Below are 21343 nucleotides of genomic sequence, written 5' to 3'. Positions count from 1 at the left end.
GCGCATGGGGGTGCATCAGATTCTGACATTTGGTTGATAAGTAATATCTTAAGAGGGCTTAATTAGTTGCCTAATCATCACAATCGTGGCATGGTCACGAGGTGGATGTAGATCCGAAGATAGTTGGTGGTATTAGAGATAATGTGGTTTGTATGGGATTTCTATTTGGCGGAGGGTACATATTAGCAAGCCAAGACACTGGAGGAAGCGAGTTTAATTGTCACGAGGATGACATGCGCCAAATAAATAGCTTGAGGTGTCTTATGACCGGTGTCGTACGAGCGATAAAGGTTAGTATTGTGAATCATCGGAATGTTTCATATGGCTTCGTTCTAAGTGAAGGGAGTCCACTATCAACGATCAAATTGTGGGGTCATGTGTCATATCAGTTTTGGCCTGAGATGTATTTATATGGTATTCAAAGGTTCTCTGAAACTTGTATATGAGTAAGAGCTGAGATTTGTATAGGAAGATGTTGGGACTTTCGATATTCCTGTGTCCATAATAATTCTACATTTCGGTATTAGCAGGGACATGGAAACAATTTCAGAATACTCGTAGTGCTCCAATTAATCAGGGCACTCTCATGGGACAGTCATCTTTTAATGCACCACTGGCATATGATTCCTTCAATGGTTATCCTAGTTATCTGACACAGACTCAGAATGAGAAGCTGAACTGTAGATGAGTTGTTATGAATATGGTGATACTAGGAACATCATGAGAAATTGTCCTAGACTTGGGAGAAACCTACTTTAGTAGAACAGTCAATCCACACACTCCATTATAGTTACTAATCTACATACACTACAAGTTAGATATAGAGGACGGGCGGGTAGATGGCGCCTAAGAGGTGGAGGCCCGACCCATTGATATAATTGCTATGGTGTGGCTGAGGCCACTACACCAGATGGTGTCGTTACAGGTACGATTTCGATTGTTATAAAAAGGATATTTTTCCTTAATTTGATTTGGTTATAAAAATTGAGGCGAGTCCTCCTATTATGCTCCGCTTATGGGTGAGCTTCGTAATTTTGTGACCCACTTTTAAGTTTATCCCTGCTGGGAGATTTAATGATGTTGGCCCGTGTATATCATTTTATTTTGTACACTATTAAGGGCTATAAGTCCAAAAAAAATTACTTTCTATTACTCACTACAGTGGATTTGATGTGATTTCGGAATAATTGATTTTAATTTTTATGAATTGTACGCCCTATTGGTATGGGGGTTCATTCTGTGTTGTGATGTTTATCGGAATTTATGATAGGAAAGAAAAGAAATGGAAGGAATTCAGTTGGCACAATGTGCAATTACTCGTGATGCAGAGTTGAGGACGAGATCCTCACAATTTTTTTTATGATGTGAAATATTTAAAACGGGCTACAAGCCACGGTGGAAGTTATATAAGGACGAGGTCCTTGTGGTGAACAATTTATATGTTCAAATTCTCCCTTTGTGAAATTTAAATTTGTACTATAGTATTAATAGGTAGTCATGCCTGTTAGGCTTATTTGAGAAATTTTTCTTATGTGATTCTGTGCATATTTAGCCATATTTGTGTTGTAACTATTGAGTTTTGACCTACGAGGTGAGTGCCCAGGTGGCGTTAAATGTGATTCGTTGATTTGGGTAAATAATGATGAGGTTTTCATGCCTCGCGATTGGTTATCAGTGTTGTGGAAAAAAAAGAAATTGAAATGAGATTTTGGTTAACATGAGGTTAATTGACGATTTTGTAATTGATTGTGAACAACTAATGAGATCAGAGATGTGGTTAAGGTCATACATATGATGCATTTTATGTCAAGATATCATTGTGATAATGTCATGTTTGTAATGCTGAGATTAGTGTTATTGATATATACATTGTGGTGCCTTGTTGGGTTGTAGATGTGTTGTTAGGAGTTGTTTTGGTGTTACTCTGACAGGTGGATAGGCCCAATTACAGGGGAGGCTCTGCCAAAATTTCTGAAAATTTTGGGAGTTAGAAACATTTGGGACATTAAAATATGCGAAGAAAGGGATAAGTTACATTATGTGTTTGAGAGCGGACTCTACTTCTTATTTGAGGGTGAATGACCCGAAGTGGGGGAGTGTGGAACAACCGTTAAGCGCTATTAAAAGGTTGATGCGTGCGTAGGCACGAGTTGCTATAGCCAGGTGAGACTAAGATCGTGTGATGATGTGAAAAAAATCGGACCTTTTTGGAAATGTTCGGAGGGTAAGAAATTTGCTCTTAAAGTTTACAAATACGGGTAAGAGAAATAGCCTCAATTGAAATGGTATTGTCAAACTTATTTGAATGTGGTAATGTAGTATCAACAACGAGCATATGTGTAAAAGTAGAAAAATCAATTTAATGTCCTCAGAATAATTCTTGGCACGTTCGAGGACGAACGTATGTTTTAAGAGGGGGAGAATGTAACGACTCGACTTGTCGTTTTAAGAATTAACGCCTCGTTCAACGACTTAAGATCTCGACTAGCTTCGTAATATGTATTATGACTAGCATGTGAGGTCGAGTTTGGTTTTCAGAAGATTCAGAGTTAAATATAAAGAATATTTTGAGGCTTAAGTTGGAAAAAGTCAACCAGATGTTGACTTATGTGTTAGAGGGTTCGGATGTGAGTTCTGATGATTCTGTTAGCTTCGGGAGGTGATTTGTGACTTAGGAGAGTGATCGGAAGTGGTTTTGGTGGTACGGTATAGAATTAGGCTTGAATTGGCGAAATTAGTATTTTGGCGAATTCCGGTTGATAGGTGAGATTTTGATCCGAGGGTCGGAATGGAATTCCGAGAGTTTTTGTAGCTTTGTTATGTCATTTTGGACTTGTCTGCAAAACTTGAGGTCATTCGAACTAGTTTTCATGTGTTTCGGCATCGGTTGTGAAATTTGAAAATTAAATAAGTTCTTAGGCTTGAATCCATGCATAATTGGTGATTTTGATGATATGTGATGTGATTTGAGGCCTCGACTAAGTCTGTGATATGTTTTCAGACTTGTTAGTGCTTTTGGTTGAGGTCCCGGGGGCCTCGGGTGTGTTTCGAGTGAGTTTTGAGCGAGTACGGACACCCCGGAACTTAGATAAATGGAGAGGGCAGCAGTGGCGGCGTGGACCGCGCTCCTTCTCTCGCTGGGCGCGCGGCCGCGCAGGGGAAGAATCTGCAGGTCACTGGTCCTACTTCGAAAGCTCATATCTTTTGATCCGCAAGAAGTTTTGAGGTGATTCAAAAATGAAAGTTGTAGCCCTTCGTGTCTAGTTTCCAGAAAGGTAACGATATCGCAATTTGGATGTATGTAGAGAAAGTTATGGCCAAAATACTAAAGCCTGTCCCTGCAGAGCAAGGCCTGCGCGACCGCGGACGTTTCTGCACGGACCCCGCTGAGTTTGCGCGGACCGCGGTCATTTTTGTGCGGTCAGAGGTGTCGGAATCCGAGGGGTACTCTATAAATACGAGGTTTTGGGTTTTTATTTGATATTTTGACCTATAGAGCTCGGATTTTGGCGATTTTTTGAAGGTTTTTCAAGAAATTAGTCGGGGTAAGTGATTCTAACTTAGATTTGGTTAGAGTACATGAATCTATCACTGAATTCATCATTTAATTCGTAATTTGATATGGAATTTGTGAAGAAAATTGTGGAACCTTTCAAAAATGTAAAATGATGATTTGAAGGACCAAATGGTATCAGAATTGGATAATTTTGGAATGGTTGGACTCGTGGTTGAATGGGTGTTCATATTTTGCTACTTTCGTCGAATTCTGAGACGTGGGCCCCACGGGAAATTTTGAGTTAAATTTCGGATTTTAATGGAAAATGTAGAAATTCATATGTAATTAATTCTTATAATTTTTATTGACTGAATCGAATTGTTTATGACTAGATTTGAGAATTTCGGGCACGAATTCGCGAGGCAAAGGCTTGAGTTGGCCGTGGAAGTTCGAGGTAAGTGTTTGGTCTACCCTAGCTTGAGGGAATAGGAGTTGAGTATATTTGCTACTTGTTATGTGATGTGTCCGACGTATAGTCATGGTGACGAGTATCTATACATTGGTGGTCGAACATGCCCGTGAGTCTTGTATTATAATTATTGTGACTCCGTTGTAGTTTATTGCGCTTCATGTGTTATTATTATTATTGTTCTCTTGTTGTAATGTTTGTTTTGATAGTATTGTTCCCTTGTTGGGATGTTTGTTTTGGTAAGTATTGTTCCCTTGTTGGGATGGTTGTTTTGATAGTATTGTTCCCTTGCCGGGAAAGTTAATGAAGTAATTGTGGTTCTTGAACTTCGAGGAGCAATGACTCAAGTTAAAATACGAATTGTGAAAGTTTATGAGATAATTGCATACTTTGGAGCATTGGATCAAGTGTTAGAGTGAGTTATGAAATGAAAGTGAAAGAAAGAGAAAGAGGCCTCAATTGTTCTATTGCCGGGAAATTTATATTATTAATGTTGTCCCCTTGCCGGGATCTAAATTGTTTACTTATTGTTCCCTTGCCGGGATTCCTATTTTAACCTTGTCTATTGCCTCGCCCCATTTTTTGTAATTGTTGCTTGGGTGAGGAAGAGTGATAAAGCACGAAGGGTGATGCCGTGTATTGTTGTTTGTGAGGAAAGAGTGTAAAGCACGAAGGGTCATTCCGTGCCATGATATAAATGTTAATGCACAAAGGGTCATTCCGTGCCATGATATAAATGTTAATGCACGAAGGATCATTCCGTGCCATCATTATGTGAGGTAAAGCACGAAGAAAAATGTCGTGTACTTTATATGATTGATTTGGTGAGAACGAGAGTAAAAGCACGAAGGATGATGCCATGCAACTGTTGTTTTCCTACTCACTGTTAATGTGTTTACTTGTTATTAACAATTCAAGTGTATTAACTAGTTAGGTCCCTTAACTGTTGTGACCTATTGTGTTCGAATCCATAGTGTTTACGATACCTCGCCTTATTTATTTGTTTGTGTTCAAAACTCCAAATTTCAAAAAAATTGTCACATTTTTAACTCAATTGATTTCTCGTATTAAAGGTACTAATTCATTCGATATTGTACAGTAATTGAAAAGGGTATTTTCTTTATCAAATGATTTCAGAAATAAATAAATAATAACGTCATCTTTTCTTGTTGATTTCCTAATTGCGTTGGGAGATGTACTCTACTTTATGTTAAGTGAATGAGGCTCCTTGAACATTCTTAATTGTATTGGGTTATGGAACCTATGAGCTGAGTAACATGAGAATATTGTTGTGCAATGTGAGACAGAAATATGTGGGCACAAGGTGCCGGGGAAAATATTATGGTTTTATTTAATGGCACGTGAGCTGTCCGTGCGGTTGTGACATAAATGTGGGCACGAGGTGCTGTCAAATTTCGAATGTGGGCTGAGACCTATATTATTTATGATTATGATATGAGGTGCCACAAGGTGACCTTTACTCGAAAGAATTATATTTGAAAGATGCTTATATGAAAGATATCTATTTGAAGGAAATATATTCAAAATATATTTATTGAAAAACATATTATCTTAGCGATTATTACTTGAAGGATTTATAAGCGAAAGATTTATATTTGAAGGACTTGATTAATTGATTGCACTTGTATTTGTTATTTGTTGAGAAGCAATTTTGGTGTTCTTGTTGCCAGCTATTTATATCGTTGGTTGATCATCGTTGCCATTATTATTATTTGCTTCATATTATTTTGTACGCTATAAACTGCACAGGTTTATGTGAGTGTCTGGTCTTAGCCTTGTCACTACTTCGCCGGGGTAGGCTAGACACTTACCAGCACATGGGGTCGGTTGTGCTGATACTACACTTCTGTACATTTTTGTGTACAGATCCATGCCTTTGATCGACGGCTGCTATTCGTTGCGGTGGAGACTCAAGGTAAACCTGCTATAGCATTCGCAGTCCTCAGAGTCACCTTCAATTGTATTTTTTTCCATTTGTTCCCTTTGCTTCGGAACAGTGATTTAATCATATTGTATAACTACTCTTAGAAAGGCTTGTGACTTGTACTACCAGTTTTGGGAATTGTATTTTGTTCAGAGTAATTTAATTTAAAGTTAGTGAATACCCATATTATTACAGTAAATGTTAGGCTTACCTAGTTTAGAAACTAGGTGCCATCACGACTTCTTTGGAGGGATTTTTGGGTCGTGACATAAGAGAATTAATACCAGAACAAGAGATAGTAACAATAGAACAGCAAAATTCAGAATTACCAAAAGCATTAAGAAAAAATGAAGAAAAAACTGAAAAGGAATTAATTATTGGAGGAATACCAATATTAATAAATTTTAAAATATATCAAGGAGATAAAAACATTACACTAGGAATAAAATGTTTAGAAAAAGTTAAACCATATAAATTAGAAGATAGCCAATTAACAATAAGTTATGAAAATAAAAAGATAATAATCAAAAGAACCTTAATATAATGCCAAAAATATATATACTTGCCAAAATAATAGTAGAAGGATATTATAATAGATATTATACACCTATGATGGATACAGGAGCAGAAGCTAACATGTGTAAACATAATTGTCTACCAGAAAATAAATGGGAAAAGCTAAAAAAAACCATAGTAATAACAGGATTTAACAATGAGGGAAGTATGATAACATACAAAGCAAGGAATCTAAAAATACAAATAAGGGATAAAATATTAACCATAGAAGAAATATATAGTTATGAATTCACAAATAAAGATATATTATTAGGAATGCCATTTTTAGATAAGTTATTCCCACATACTATAACAAAAACATATTGGTGATTTACTACTCCGTGTAAGCAAAGATTAGGAGCAAAAAGAGTAAATAATAAATTGAGAAAAACAACACCCTGGATTAAGGGAAGTGAAAAATTACCTAGAAATTAGAAAATATGACACAAAACAACCATAATATAGAAATAATTATTTTCTCAATAAACAAGATAAAACTACTCCAAGATAAATTAGAACTACTATATAATGATAATCCACTACAAGGTTGGGAAAAACATAATACAAAAATAAAAATTGAACTAATAGATGAAAATAGTATAATAACACAAAAACCTTTGAAATACAATTTTAATGATCTAACAGAATTTAAAATACACATACAGGAATTATTAGACAATAAGTACATACAAGAAAGTAATAGTAAACACACTAGCCCAGCATTTATAGTAAATAAGCATAGCGAACAAAAACGAGGAAAAAGTCGTATGGTTGTAGATTATAGAAATTTAAATGCAAAAACGAAAACATATAATTATCCGATACCAAATAAAATACTAAAAATCAGACAAATACAAGGATATAACTATTTTAGTAAATTTGACTGTAAATCAGGATTTTACCATTTAAAACTAGAAGACGAATCTTAAAAGTTAACAGCATTCACAGTACCACAAGGATTTTACGAATGGAACGTATTACCATTTGGATATAAAAATGCACCAGGTAGATACCAACATTTTATGGATAACTACTTTAACCAATTAGAAAATTATATAATATATATAGATGATATACTGTTATATTCTAGAACAGAGAACGAACATATAAAACTACTAGAAAAATTCATACACATTGTAGAAATATCAGGAATTAGTTTAAGTAAAAAGAAAGCAGAAGTAATGAAAAATCAAATAGAATTCTTAGGTATACAAATAGATAAAAATGGAATAAAAATGCAAACTCATATAGTACAAAAAATAATTAACTTAAACGAAACACTTGATACGAAAAAGAAGTTACAATCATTTTTAGGATTAGTTAACCAAGTAAGGGAATATATCCCTAAATTAGCTGAAAACTTAAAACCACTATAGAAAAAATTAAAAAAGGATGTAGAATACCATTTTGACGAAAAAGATAAAATACATATAAAGAAGATAAAAAATAAGTGTAAAAAATTACCAAAACTATATTTTCCAGATGAAAAAAGACAGTTCACATACATAGTAGAAACTGATTCTAGTGACCACAGCTATGGAGGAGTTCTAAAATATAAATATGATAATGAAAAAATTGAACACCATTGTAGATATTATTCAGGATCATACACGGAACCACAATTAAAATGGGAGATAAATAGGAAAGAATTATTTGGATTATATAAATGTTTGTTAGCATTTGAGCCATATATCGTTTATAACAAGTTTATTGTAAGAACAGATAATACACAAGTAAAATGGTGGATAACACGGAAAGTACAAGATTCAGTAACTACAAAGGAAATAAGAAGGCTTGTATTAAATATACAAAATTTTACATTTACAATTGAAGTAATAAGGACTGACAAAAATGTTATTGCAGACTACCTATCAAGACAAAGGTACCCAAACTGATGAAAGCCAAGAAACAAAAGATTTATTTGCAATCCTTACTACTCTATCTTTACAGATGGATGGTATGGGAAAAATATTACAACAGCTAGAGAAAAGCCAGCCAAGTCAGCAGCATGACTATAAAGATGCGGAGCTAAGTCGATCGGAAGACTCAAAACTTTAAGAGTTAGAAGGAGACGTTGGGAAACTCCAAAAAACCCATAACAAAGTTTGTTTATATACAGCTGCAGGTACAAGTAAACAAGTTAACAAGAAGCCACATACCAATGTCAATTTAAATAACATATTTGATAAACCAATTACTCCGAAAAGGCCAAAAGAAACAATAGTTACGACACCACAAACCTCAACCTATGCCAACAACCTACACCAAAATAAAAAAATATACAACCATATTACCCAGACCTATATTGAAAATATATACAAAATTCAAATATTTCTAAACCTTAACCCCAGAGCAACTACTACGACAGATCCAACACAGGACTATATAACCCAAAAACTCCAAGGATATAATAGGCTTATTGCACAGCCAAAAACTAGAGCCAATTTAATAAAAACATGTTACAATTACGGATTACTTAGCACGGTATATACCTATGATGGGGAAGAGATAAATGGAATACCAGAGCTATATAAAGCATTTATTACATTTAAAAGAATTACAAAAGGAAACTTATTTTTTATAAAATTCTATACAACACCAGCTGAGATACTATACGATGTAATAAAACCTATTATACAGGTTGTAAAAATAGGATTGACACGAGATATGATAATACCAGAAGAAATAGAACAACAACCAGAAATACCAAAAATCGAGATACCAGGTTTTTACGCCAACAAAAGAATAATTGGAATAGCAACTATCATCCAAGAGCTAGCCAACAATTATTTACAAGAAAATGCTATCTGGAGCTACTACTCAAGACAACAACTAATGATATATGCGAATTCAAGAGAACTACGACAAGGAGATATGGATGAAGTCCAAAAATGGATTTTATCATTACTAAAACCAGAGATACAACCAACTACAAGAGCACTAAAGAAAGGATTTATTTCCAATGAATTATTGACAATATATTGCAAATTAGTAGGGCACAAATACCCAGATCATATATGTTCAAAATGCAACGGAGAAGATAATCATGTACCAGAAGTACAACTGGAATGAGGATATCAGCCTAAAGACAAAAGAAGAAGACAGCTATTGCAAACATACAATGTAAAAAGTCATAAAGTAAATAGTACAAGTCATATCCATGAACAGTAAAGGTCGTTCATGAAGAGTCATTTGTGAATAGTAAGAGTCATTCATATAGTACGAGTCATATTCATGAACAGTAAAGGTCGTTTATGAAAAGATGATTGTGAATAGTAAGAGTCATTTAAGTATGTAAAGAGTCGTTTGTAAACAATAAGAGTCATTTAAAGTTTTCTATATATAGTTTGTAAATCAGAGGAAGAAAATATACAGATTAAAATAACTAAAAATCAAGGAAAATAAGAAAGAAACTAAAGAAACTATACCTAGAATATGAATATCTAAGTATTACAAAAATAAACAAAACTAAGCTATCTGGATTAATTGATACAATATCTAAAACAGAATATAAATATATTTGCTATCTTAAGAATAAAAATGAATAAAGAAGAGTTCGCACTAGAAGAAAAAACATATGAAAATCCAGAAGGATTAAAAATAACATTAATATTTTCCAACTTAGGAAGAAGATACAAGAAAATAGGAAATAACCTAAACTTAATGTTAGGAAAAGAAACGGTAAAACTAGAAGATAGTTTAACCGCAATGGTTAGAATAACCAAAGAAAACGAAGAAATAGATAGAAAACGAGAAATTAAAGAAATACAACAGCAAGCCAAAGAAAAAATACAACAGATAGAGGAAGTAAAGAATACTAAAATAACAGAATTAGAAAAAGAATTAGAAATGCTAAAACAGTTATATACAAATAAACTAAAAGAAAACGAAAAACGTAAAGAAGAAGAACAAGAGCTAAGACTGACAAATGAGATAGAAAAATTTAAATAACAGTTAGAAGAGGTACAAGATAATCCACCAAATATAAGCATAAACGAAATAAATGACCAAAGTGATAACGACAAAGATCTAGGAGAAGACTATTCAGAAACAAGTGAGACGTACACAGAACTTATAGAAAAAACAGAAAAGATAAAAACAAATCCAGAAATAAATACAGGAGATATGACCGAGGATAAACCAAGCACATCAGGGGTAAAAAATCCAAGACAACTAAACCCAACCTATTACAGAGTAAGTTATGATTCATATGATAGGAACAAAATATTATGGGATAAAAGGCTAAATAGGAAATGGACACCAAGACAGATAACTGAACAATGTAATTTTTTAGATCTAGATTGTGAAGCAGATATAAATAAAACAATCCAATTGTGGATAGGATATATCTCAAAACAACTAATAGATAATAAAATAGTAATAGCCGAAACACCAGGATATATAGAAAGAACACTCATAGGAACAGTAAAACTATGGTTACAAAATTTAACAAGTGAAAGCTTAGATACATTAAGAAGTAATAAAAAACTTGATGGTACAGCTGCAACAACAGTTACAAATATATTGAATAAATATGAAATAGCAATAAGAAATGAATTTAGTAGTATGACAACAGAAGTAGAAGAACAAAATAAAGAAAAGACTGCAAATAGAAATTTAATGACAAAATTAGCAATATGTAATATGTGTTATATAGACGAATATACTTGTGCATTTAGAAACTATTATTATAAAGGAACATATAGTCCGGATGAAAGTAAGGAAATAAGAAAATTATATTTTACCAAATTACCAGAACCTTTTAGCTCAAAAATAATAAAAAATTGGAATGAAGCAGAACTAGCAGATACTCTAGGAGCTCGAATAAAATTTTTACAAAACTGGTTTATAGAATTATGTGAAAAATATAAAGAAAATATCAAAATGGATAAAATATTAGTAAAAAATTTGGCATGCTGCAAAAATAGAATAGCACCCCAATTTGGCTGCACAGATAAATATTACAAAAAAGAAGGAAAGAGAAAAAGATATAAATCCAAATATAAGTATAAGAAACCAAGAGGAAGATATTATGTAAAAAATTACAAACATAAAAAACCATATAGAAAAAAGAAAAAACTAACAGAATGTACTTGTTACAATTGTGGAAAGGTAGGACACTTAGCTAAAGATTGCAAATTACCAAAAAATCCAAAGAAGAAACAAATTACCGAAATAATGATAGAAAATGATAAATATACACAAATAGAGTATATAGATTATGAATTAGGAAATGAAGACAGCATATATGAGATATCGGAAAATGAATTCTCAGAAAATGAAAAGGATATAAATAATAATATAATAGAAGAATCAGACGAAGATAATTATGACTGAAAAAAATATACAAATCATACAACAAGAAGAACACCAAGACGAACAATCTTCAAAACAAAAAACTAATATTTGACACCACCATATTTGAACAAATAAAAGGAAAAGAATTGGATCTAAGCATAGACAAAATACTAGAAGTACCAACAATAAAGAATTGGTTTAAAAGACAAAAAGAAGAATATGTAGTAAGCCAAAGAGAACATATAATCGACTGTAAATACATTAAAGGTAAAGCAAGAATACCAATTTTAAATAAAAAATTATTAAATAAAGAAATACAAGATATAAAAGCAAAAAACCCAATAAAATACGTACATTTAGGAGGAACAGAGATACTAATAAAAGCATGTTTTAGAGAGAGAATAGATACCCCTATAGAAATATACTTGGCAGACGATAGAATTGTACAGCCTATAGAAAAGAGTATAATAAGTGCAGTAAGAGGTAACTTAATATACCAAAAATTTAAATTCATAATAAGTGCCAACTATTCAGTGGCAATAGATGATAAAAATATAGATAAATCATTAGTGCTATACTGGAAAATGTCTGGAATAGAACTAGCACCAGGAAGTAAGATATTCACAGCAAGATGTAAAAATCTATATGTTTTAACAACAAAACATAAGATAACAGCTAAAAATAAAATAAATGAAATTAAAATAGAAAATTCGTTCGAAAGAATAGTATCAGTTATAGACAACAATGATTATAGTTATAAAGAAATGGATATAGAAGAAGACTTAGAAATAGTAAAAGAAAGGTTGAGCACGTCAAAACGAACAAGTAATGAGATACCGGAGACATCATCAAGAATAAGTACATCAAGAAGAATAGATTACATAACTCCACAAAAATTAATAGAACAAAAAATAGAAGAAATAAACCCACATCATTATTATATAACGGGAATAATGGACCAAAGAAAATATTTAATATTAATAAATACAGGACAAGAAGAGAATTATGTTATAAGAGAATTAATACCAGAACAAGAGCTAGTAACAATAGAATAACAAAATTCAGAATTACCAAAAGCATTAAGAAAAAATGAAGAAACAACTGAAAATGAATTAATTATTGGAGGAATACCAATATTAATAAATTTTAAAATATATCAAGGAGATAAAAACATTACACTAGGAATAAAATGGATAGAAAAAGTCAAACCATATAAATTAGAAGATAGGCAATTAACAATAAGTTATGAAAATAAAAAGATAATAATCAAAAGAACCTTAATATAATGCCAAAAATATATATACTTGCCAAAATAATAGTAGAAGGATATTATAATAGATATTATACACCTATGATGGATACAGGAGCAGAAGCTAACATGTGTAAACATAATTGTCTACCAGAAAATAAATGGGAAAAGCTAAAAAACCCCATAGTAGTAACAGGATTTAACAATGAGGGAAGTATGATAACATACAAAGCAAGGAATCTAAAAATACAAATATGGGATAAAATATTAACCATAGAAGAAATATATAGTTATGAATTCACAAATAAAGATATATTATTAGGAATGCCATTTTTAGATAAGTTATTCCCACATACTATAACAAAAACACATTGGTGGTTTACTACTCCGTGTAAGCAAAGATTAGGAGCAAAAAGAGTAAATAATAAATTGAGAAAAACAACACCCTGGATTAAGGGAAGTGAAAAAATTACCCAGAAATTAGAAAATATGACACAAAGCAACCATAATATAGAAATAATCATTTTCTCAATAAACAAGATAAAACTACTCCAAGATAAATTAGAACTACTATATAATGATAATCCACTACAAGGTTGGGAAAAACATAAAACAAAAATAAAAATTGAACTAATAGATGAAAATAGTATAATAACACAAAAACCTTTGAAATACAATTTTAATGATCTAACAGAATTTAAAATACACATACAGGAATTATTAGACAATAAGTACATACAAGAAAGTAATAGTAAACACACTAGCCCAGCATTTATAGTAAATAAGCATAGCGAACAAAAACGAGGAAAAAGTCGTATGGTTGTAGATTATAGAAATTTAAATGCAAAAACGAAAACATATAATTATCCGATACCAAATAAAATACTAAAAATCAGACAAATACAAGGATATAACTATTTTAGTAAATTTGGAACCTCGTATTTGATTGATAACTGTTTGATATCATTGTGTTTTGGAAAGTATTATCATGTTTTGGGTTGAATGCCATATTTGGGCCTCGTGCCAACTGTTTTGGACCCTTATGTGATTTTTACTACTATTCCTCACTGTTTTGACTTCATATTTGTACTCAATCATGTTGTATTTTACTATTTTCATAACTCCAGCATATTTACTCCGTTTTGATATTTTAAATAATATTTTGGGCTGAGCATCTTGTTTTACTGTCGCCCGAGTGGCATGAGAGACTTCTGATTGAGTGAGGCTGAGGGCCTGTATTGTGAGGATATTATGGGATCGGGCTGCGCGCCACAGCAGTATGGTACTGATTTGTGATTATGAGGTCGAGTGCCAGATTTGTTGCGCTACGAGGTGGCTTGATATGAGGTTGAGAGCCTGTTTGATTATACCACGAGATGGCTTATTATTGCGCTTGGGCCGTAAGGGTCCCCTCCCGGAGTTTGTACACAACAGTGAGCGTGGGTACCCGGTGCGAGTGATATGATGTAGCCCTAGGGGATGTTGTTGTTTCATATTATTGCCTAAGAGGCTGTTCTTGATCAATGTTTTTCCTGAGGGCGGTTCTTGATTCATTTTATGCCCGAGGGGCTGATTACGAGTGATTGTGAGGCAGCCCGAGGTGCTAGTTCTGTTGATATTATGCCTGAGGGGCGGTTTATGGTACATGTTTTGCTTTGAGGGGCTATTTACGTTTCTATCAATTTTACTCACTGTTTTATCACTCGTTTGAAGCTATTGAAAGTTGTTTAAAAAGGTTTTACCGAAACTGAGCTTGATTTACGAAGTAAATGATTTCTGTACTGTTTTGGAAATGTATTGCATTTGTTGTAGCGTTATGACGTGGCTTACGTATTTTCTTATTGCTCAGCTTTCATTTACTTTTATTACTTACTGAGTTGGCATACTCACATTACTTCCTGCACCGTTTTGTGCAGATTTAGTTATTTCTGAACCCGGTTGCGGGTGTTGGTTGCTCAGTGGCAAAGTCGTCGGAGTTAGCAAAGTAGTTGGCCGACGTTCGCAGTCCTGCTCTTCTCCCTCTTGTCTTCCTTAGATTGTTTTGGTATAATTTCATACTCTTCATTATATTCAAACCTTAGTAGATGCCCGTGACTTATGACACCTCGATGTCGGGCTTGTATATTTATTCCGCGCTGTTCATTTAGACTTACATTATGAGATATTTAATTAATTAAAGGATTAAAATGACTTTTATTGAAAAATGGTTAAATTCGGGAATTGTGTCGGCTGACCTAATTTTGCGATTGGCGCCATCACGACCGATCGGTTTTAGGTTCGTGACAAGTTGGTGTGAGCACGTGATTTTTGCCCTATATGAGAATATCAGAGCCTAGGTTACATAGGTCTCACGAGTCATGAGCAGGTTTAGTAGAGTCTCGCGGATCGGTACGGAGACGTCTGTACTTATCCTCGGAAGGCTACAGAACCTTTAGGAAAACATTACATTCTTGAATTCTTATCATGCGTTGATTCAACTTGAAATGTAACTCTTTGAATTCCTTCCACGCGTTTGTATGCGTGCACGAGCGCTCAGTATCAGATGTGCATTGATGGCTTGTGATTCCCTGATCGAGGGGCGAGATGTGATCTCTGTGAGTTGATGTTGGGCCAGTCTGGAGGACTTGAGGCTGGGTTTTACCTGTTGCTTATAGGTATGCTCCCAATATTTTCAGTCACCAATATGAGACTTTCATGTCCAAATGCAGATATCGAAAATCAAGTGGGAAATAAAAAAAATCAAATATCAAGCCCTTGATCCAACAGTAGAGTAGAAGAATCAAAAATACTTCCTCTAAGATTCGAGAAATTATAGAGATTGTACTACACATTGTACTTGAAAATTTAATTACTACAACTTGTTTAATTTTTCTTGTGTTTGATTTTCGCAGACTCAACACATTTTGTTTCGTGAAAAGTACACTTGTGCAATTTCAACAGCAATATATATGCTAACATAGATTCCAAAAAATATTTCAAGCAAAATTAGTTCTTACTTTAACATAGGTATTATTACATAATAAAACCAGCTGATGATGATGAGAAGTCAATTGAGGGTTGTAGCCATTGCATTCAGTAGACCAACTCCAGTTTTAATTAAAGCAAATCTTCCTCCACCTCCTCCACATCATCATCACCATCATCATCATAATCATCATCATCATCTTCTTCTTCTTCTTGTGTAGCCATTGCAATATTCGCTAGATCCACTCCAATTTTAATTATATCAATTAACAGATTGTTATCCTTTGCAGATGATGATGATGATGAGTTCGCAACTATGAATGTATCTCCTAAAGCATGCGAAAACGTCAAAGTTCCAAAACATTTTCTCTCATTTGAATCATTTCTGCGCACTGGAAAAGTACATTCTCCTTTATAACGAGGAGCTAGAGAAAGGAGCAGCTTCCCAACGTATTTATCATGTGAGAAAGTCCTTTTGCAAAACAGCTCAATCTTAGAAGGAATAGTACTCCCTTTTATGATATCTTTCTCGGGCACAATGAAGCAAAGTGTGGCATTCCACTTAGGATTCGTCTCGTTCAAATGATCCACTTCTGTGCACTTTGTCTTTCCTGCTATTGAAACCTTTGCATAAACTTTCATTCGACCGAATTCTCGAACATCATATAGTATGGACGAAGAAATCAGAATTATATTTAATGCAATCGTAAATTTCATTCTGAGTCAATGCATACATCGTACTCTTTCATGTGCTCTAAGGCCCACATGAATCGAGACTTGACTGGAGCAAAGGCCTACGAAGAGCAATATCTGGATAACTAATCCCAACATAACTAATTCTAACTAAACTTATCTGGATAACTAATCCCAACATAACTAATCCTAACATAACTTATCCCAGCATAACCTGTATTCAAACCAAACGACCTCTGAGTCGTCCAATACTCCGAAAGAGTAGTTAATTAAGAATTGAAACAACTATATTGTAATTACCTTGAACTTAAATAAACCAATAAAATACAAGTTGAAGAATATTTCTTCTTTTAACATCGTTTATGCTTTTCAATTAAAACGACTCAAAAATACTTTTAATATGATGTGATATTGTTCGCTTTGGGCCAAGTCCACATAGTGTTCCCCAAATGGCCTCACACATTAAGAATATCCAACTTTTTATAACGGGACATTTGCATCTATACCCGATTTTTGTGTCACATTTTAACTTGTGCCCGTTTTGCAAAAAAAATTTCAAGCGTACCCGCTTTTTCGCATAACTTCAGCATACGGGGCTGAAGTAGCAAAGGCAATCACGCAAAACTTCAGCATTCTAGTATCGGGGCCTGAAGTTCAGCTCTAGAGCTGGAGTTTTTGTGTTGTAACTGAGAAGTTTTTTTACCACCTATTAATATTACATACTAGAGCTGAAATTTCCAGTTACAACACAAAAACTTCAGCTCTAGAGCTGAAGTTTTTGTCTTTGTAACAGGGAAACTTCAGCTATAGAGTATTCAATATAGCAACATGCATAACATTTTGTCCATTACTGTTAAGCATTTCTGAGCAATCTAGGCAGTGCTTTAATAGCTCATTTTGACGAATGAAAAGACTGACTAAGTCTGAAATAGAATTTCAAAACAAGCAAACATCCTTTGCACGCACGTTCTAAGAAATAGAAGAGAAATTCCTCATCTGACTTAGTCTTTAATTGGAATATGGCTTTCCAATATTCACCGGAAAACTTCCTTAAGAATATATTTCATCCATGCTATAAATATCCACTCATTAACTCGATCTACAATAAGCACAACGTCTGGCTTTTAAAGGGTACCGAAGTATAATGGATGGTGACAGAGGAATGATCACACTTAATAGCCTAAAGAAGAACTCTGTGTTACTGGGGTTGCAAGATAGAAAATAGCAGCAGAAGAATTAAGAAGAAGAAGAAGAAGAAGAAGAAGAAGAAGAAGAAAATGAAGGAGGAGAAAGAGGAGGAGTAAGGGAGCTAAAGTTATTTAAAAAGTGGATATAGGTTAAAAGTTTTTTAAAAAATGGATATAGGTTAAATGGGGGCGACGTGCAATTTTTTCTTTATAACTAGCTTACTTTCTATTCTACGGATCAGTTATGATTAAATAATCCTCCCTTCTAAGCATAACATATTCTTGGTTTGAAATCATGTGGTCACCTTTCATTTTGTAACAATATTGTTGAATTATCCTAGTCTAACGGCCCTAACAACTATATTCAAATAAATCCTTGCTGAGACTCATTAATGCTCACAAAGCGTTGTATTTAAAGGACCAATTCCTAATCCAACTAGTAAAAGATTGAATTAATGAATATAACACTACATAAAAAAATAAGTGAACTTCTTTGAAATTAAACTTACCATGTACAGTAGATGCAAACACTAGTGTATACACCGATATTTGTAAAAATTATACGGGGCACCCTATTTGGTCACCCCCATATAATCTATACCCACTTTTCAAAAACATTTTAACTTGTACCCACTGCTTAAACAACATCAACCCCTCCTTTGTTTTCTGAATGCTGAAGATTTAGATATTGTTATGCGTTCTGGCCTGATGATTCATATATATCTGCTTGTCCCATTATGTTCAGTTTGGTCTTATTCACAATAATTTAACCTCTTAGATATTTTAGCTTTACAGACACATTGGTTTTTGGTTCTAATTTAACTGTAGTAACTTGTTTTCATGTCGAAAATATTTTTCATTCTTTTAATCTTTGAAATGAACAACATCAATCGCTGTTAATCATGATCTATTAAATTTATTGCTGTTTTAGAACTTCAGCTCAGCAAATATAAACAAAACCTTCAGTTCCTAGAATGTTGAAGTTCAGCAAATACAAAACAAACTTTTGCCCCGAAGTTCATCACAAGCAAAACAAAGCTTCAGCTAAAATATGTTGAAGTTCAGCAAATACAGAACAAAGCTTCAGCTAAAACATACTGAAATTTAGCGAATACAGAACAAAGTTTCAGCTAAAATGCTGAAGTTCATCAATTACAAACAAAGCTTTAGCTACTAGAATGCTGAACTTCAGAAATTACAAACAAAGCTTCAGCTACTAGAATGTTGAAGTTCAGCAATTACAAATAAAAACTTCAGCCGACACATGTTGTTGTTTTATTGAACTAAAGTTTGTCATTTGTACTATAAACTGAAGTTTGTGTGATTGCCTTTGCAAGTCAGGCCAAACTTCATGCAAAAATATATGAAGTTGTGCTCCACTTCAGGCAAAATATTTTGCTACTTCAGGACCATATGCCTGAAGTTACGCGAAAAGTGGATACGCTTGCATTTTTTTTTTTGCAAAGCGAGTATAAGTTAAAACGTGACCCAAAAAGCAGGTATAAATACAAAACAACCTTTTTGTATATTACCATCTAACTAGTATCTTGAAGCGGCTATTAGCGAACTCTATTAATCCAGATTCGCATTGTATATGGCCCATAAAAAGGGGAAACGCTCTTAGCCGCAAGTTTCTTCATTTTGGGATTTAGACCTGAAACTTCTGATTAAGAATGAATATTTATCCTTCTATACTCTATGGCGGATTAAAAAAATTAGATTTTTGATATACGCAGATGATGATAATTAAGTTTACCAAGTAAATGTGGAAAAGTAATACACGCGGAGGAGTTGGTGTTAAATGTGGCTGCGACAAAGGGCAATACTAGTCTTCCTCCTCTGACTTTTAATGCAGTACATGGTACTCTCGTAAGGTCCACATGAATCGAGATTTCACTATATTGAAGCAAATGTGTCTAATAAACACAAAATCTTCTCCAAAGGAGATTAAATGCAATACTAGTCTTCCTCCTCTGACTTTTAATGCAGTACATGGTACTCTCGTAAGGTCCACATGAATCGAGATTTCACTATATTGAAGCAAATGTGTCTAATAAACACAAAATCTTCTCCAAAGGAGATTAAATTTTTATACGGATAAAATAGGACTGGTCTGATTCTGCCATTTAATCGAAGACCAGGGAATCACGTCGAGGATCAGTCTTGTGATGGATCAAGTCAAAACACGAAGATAAATTATCAAGCTCCAGAATCGAGGAGCTCGTCGAGATCGAAGCCGACAGCGATCGAGACCGTATATGACAAACTTCGAGAAAAGCGCAATAATGGAAAGGCGAGATATCCATAATCGGTCGAAGATCACGGCAAAAATTCCGGAACAGATCAGATCAAGGGCGGTTTTTTAGGCTAATCATTGGATTTAGTTTTGTAATTAGAGTTATACCATAATTAGAAATCATCTACTATATAAAGAGGAGTCCCCTTCATTTGTAGTGACCTTACATTCACGAATATCAAAGCAATATAACATTTCTCAGCTTATATTCTTGTTCATCAGCTTATTGTGTCTTTTACTATTCCGGCATTAATTTGTTCGAGGGAATACAAGCTCGAGAGCTTAACTACATTCTAAAGCCGGTTTGCTTTGTTTTATTGTCAATTCCCATTGTTCAGCTTTATATTTGTTCATTAGTATTAAGTGAAATCACGTATCCTTAAAACCACATTATAAGTTTAATTGTTATCCAATTTTTAGGGTAAACAGTTTGGCGCTCATCGTGGGGCTAAGGATAATAGTGATTGCTTAATATTAACCTTCATAACACTGCTTTTACATTTGTTCTCATAAGTACTTTTTATTTCAGGAATTAGGATGTTGAACTCTCAAGCAGTACCCGCTCACACAGATATCGGCCTTGGTCTTCATGGCGAGAATGAGCACATGGTCTCCCGGGTAAACGGAGTACCTCCAATGAATCCTGATGTACCAAAGGACGTAGATCCAGTCGATGTCAGTTCTTGAGTCACCATTCATGGAGATTTAGGCGCCGACCCTGAAAATAGTATCCGCATATATGCCCGAGCAGCCGATCAAAACGCACAGAGTGGTGAAGAAGGCGGGATTAGCCTTCGAATGATATTTGACATGTTACACCAAGAAAAATCGAACTCGATACATCACAGGAAGTTGTTCGTAGGGTCGAACATGTACAAGAGAAATTTAACGATAATAGATCGGGAACTGACCTCGCTATCATGAAGACGTTCGAGGAGCTCACTAAACGGATTGAATCAGGAGAAAAGAAAATTGAGGCTAATGATAAAAAGGTAGAAACGTACAACTCACAGGTTGATCAAATACCGAGGGCACGCCCGATTCTGAAGGGTTTGGATTCAAAAAGGTTTGTACAGAAGCCTTTCCCACCAAGTGCGGATCCGAAGCCCATTCCGAAGATATTCTGCATGCCAAAAATTCCCAAGTACAATGGAACCACTGATCCTAATGAGCATGTCACTTCTTATACAT

This window comes from Nicotiana tabacum, chromosome 18 (assembly GCF_000715075.1).
Source record: "Nicotiana tabacum cultivar K326 chromosome 18, ASM71507v2, whole genome shotgun sequence".
In the NCBI taxonomy this organism is placed as follows: domain Eukaryota; kingdom Viridiplantae; phylum Streptophyta; class Magnoliopsida; order Solanales; family Solanaceae; genus Nicotiana; species Nicotiana tabacum.
Note: the sequence above shows the minus strand (reverse complement) of the source record.